The following is a 3,361-nucleotide window of genomic DNA, read 5'->3' on the forward strand; positions in this document are numbered from 1 at the left end:
AGGAATGCGCTGCTCAAGAGAAGCCAGATCTCACCTGGGGACCACATTTTGAATCCTGGGGCCCAGGAAGCCTGAAACATGCCAGACACACATGCCTGTGTCCTGGACCCAACGGGCTGGATCACGGATGAACTCTCTCTCACTCAGTCTCACATGTGTACACACACTGTACTGTGAAGAACAAAACACACTTCAAGGAAAGGCAAAGCTGTCTTTCTGTTTATCATGTGTCCCAGAGCAGAGACTGTGGACTTCCTCCTACAGCCACTAGGTGGTGGTGGAGCACACAGGACTAGCACCACCAGGTACCGCTGCGGGCCAGCCCACCCTGGTCCAGAGCCAAGCGGGCTCTTTTCCCTCGGAGAACAAGAGGCAAAGGAGACATTGTCCTCCCTCCAGGAACGTGCACCTCTGTGGGAAGCAGAACATTAATGGCATGCTTATCATAAAGTGCACACAGAAAGTGAGAAATCACCCAGCCACCCACTTGGGGCACGATGCTACGGAACGCCCTTCCAAGGAGCTTCCTAGAGGTCACCTGAGCTGCCTTGGAAGAGTAAGCACACGGAGATGGGAAGAGGGCATTTTAGGGCGAGGAAAAGAACAGGCCGAAAGCTTAGGTGTGGGCTAGTGTGGAGCATATACCTGGAAGCAGCGGGAAAGAGAACCAGGCCAGAGGGCTAGGGAATGCCTTACTGAAGAGCTGACTATCCTGAGACCCTCAAAAGCCCTGAGTGTGCAGAGGGAGATGTGGGCACGTGTTCATTCACAAACCATTCAGGAGTGCCGTGGGGAGGCCTGGAGTCAGGCAGAGCAGCTGGCTGGCAAAGGTGTGCGAGAGAGCCAGGGTCTGCGTGAGGACAGCAGCAGCAGGCCTGGGGTTAAGAGTCAGAAGAGGGGGGTCAGCAAGTGGCATGGAGGTTGAGACTGGATCCCATATGGCTGACTACAAAGTTCAAGTCCCGGATGTGGTGGCTTGAAAATCATGCCAGATGTGTGTGCAAAAACACATTAAAAAAAAAAAAAAAAAAAGCTCCTGTTTTGTTAGGGTTAGGATTACAGTTAGGGTGTGTGTGCGTGTCCAAACCCTAAAAGGAAAATGGAGAAGGGATTGTGGCATGCTCATCTTCTGGGGGTAGATGGTGAGGTGGAGTGCAATTTTTCTTTCTTTTTCTCCCCAGTGAGTGCACTTACTCTATTTTAGTAAAAAAAAAATCAGGAGGGCAACTTCCCAGATCTGGTGGCTATATACGGGCAGCAGGGAGCCGGAGGAGTCTATAAGCTGACTTCCAGGGGTCAGTCCCGGGCACTGGTGCGACTGCAAGAGCAGCTGCTGGAGAGCAAGAGGCCCAGGGCAGAGAGTGAAGGGCAGTGCCTGTGTGGCCCCTTGAGCTCGAGGTGCCCCACGAGCATGTACAGATGACCCAGGAGGGTGTGCAAGACCAGGAGAGGGCACGGAGGCCAAGTCTGAAGTGAGGAGGTGGGGAAGACAAGGAAAATGGCCGAGCAGGTAAGACAGCTCCGGCAGGAATCCCAGGATGGGCAAGGGCAATGCCAAGTGCCAGAAGGATGAGGAAGTGGGGGGGCTTCGCATGCTGGGGCACAACAGAGGACGCAGCGCCCGGGTCACGTGGATTGTGCAGAGCAAGCACAGGCCGGGTGCAGGAAGCCTGGCTGAGAAACGGAATCCAAACAACAGTGTAACGGAGACCCAGAGTCTATAAGGGCAGGGGAGAACGAATCTGAAGAGAAAGAACCAGAGCCAGGGAAAACGGCAGTCCTCTTCGCCCGAGCTTGGTGGGGCCACACGGCCCCAGGAGATCAGCTCTCGGCTGCTTAATTCACAGAGCAGAGTAGGCACAGTCGGCTGAGGGAATGAGCCAGACCCTCCAATCTTCTGGAAGAAGGGGCTGGAATCGGGCTACCCGAGGGGCCGGAGGATGGACAAGTACAAGAGCTCTGTAAAGGACTTTCAGGCAAGTAATCCGGTGAATTTGCTGAGCGAAATGGCGGAGGGAGGTTGAGTGAGGACAAGTAGAGAGAGCCCTCGGGTGCCAGTGGGCCCTCAGCTGATGCAGGAGCCCACGAACACGTTCGAGCAAGCCCACATGTCCAGAGGGTGTTCCCGCAGCAGACCCAAGGCTCTGAAGCACAGACACAAAAGAAGGTTGAGCTGAGGGTGAATTTCACCAGACGTAGCACTACGGGATGTGGAGGAGGCTGGTCTGGGAAAGGAAGGAAGAGGGATTATGACACCAAAGGTCTCGGTGGCAGTAACAGGGTAAGAGAAGACAAGGTGTGAGAAAAGCTAGGACGTTGGGTGTTTCAAGGTTTCGGAGAAGGCCCAGATGGCGGCACAGTGGTGAACGGGATGCTGGCCCCAGAGGCCTCCCCGAGAGCCCAAGGCTGGAGTGGGCTGCAGTGTCTGGACTCAGCAGGGTGCTGTCTCCTTCAGTGTCTCAGCTCATGGAAGTCATAAAATGAATTAACATAAAAACATGCCGGGCGTATGCACATGTGTACCCAAAGTCCCGGGAGGAGAATGGAGAAGGGATTGCGGCATGGCCAGCCCCCCGGGGGGTGATTTTTCACTGTCTTTCAAGCGAGCGCATGCACCTATAGCAAAAATCTCTCTTAAAAAATGAGGCGCTGCAATTAGGAATAACAAGGACTGAGGGGTGAGCCAGGTCGGGGGAGATGAAGATAACTGGAGTCGTGAGGGTCACAACACAGAGGTGAGGTGCTGAAGGCAACGGAAGGATGGTCTGGAAGACTGCAGACCAGCCACTGGGCTTTCAAGGCACACGAGAGGGTGAGAAGTCCATGGTGAGGCTGGCACGGTGGGATGGCCCTGCCTTTGGCATGGGTTGGTAAGAAAACCACCAGGAAAACATTCAGATGATGTGGAACTGCATTCTTGCCACACTGACCACGTCACGTAAATGAAATAGTGGAGGGACACGTCGAATCCACTCCTCGGGTGTAGACTGGATGTTGTGATTTAGGCCATAACCAAGTCCTTCATGTCCACGCTGGTCCTTTAATTCCCAAGTTTAAAACGGTACCCGGCATGAGTCTGTGACTTTTGACTAAAATATTGTTGCTTTTCTTCTAGGCTTTGTTGTCCAGTTTTAAGAGTTTTTGTCCTGGGAACCAGCAGTTGGCGTAATGGCTATGTCGCTAGACTCTCACGTAGTCGACTGCAGTTCGCGTCCCAGACCCGGTGGCTTAAAACTCACGCTAGGCGCATGTGCATGCGTGCCCAAGATCCTGAGAGGAGAATGAAGAAGGGATTGTGTTGTGGCCATCCCCCCTGGGGGGTGATTTCTCGCTTTCTGTCTCTCTGTCCTATCTGTCCGGC

Source organism: Tupaia chinensis, unplaced genomic scaffold (genome assembly GCF_000334495.1).
Source record: "Tupaia chinensis unplaced genomic scaffold, TupChi_1.0 Scaffold000671_1, whole genome shotgun sequence".
Lineage (NCBI taxonomy): Eukaryota > Metazoa > Chordata > Mammalia > Scandentia > Tupaiidae > Tupaia > Tupaia belangeri.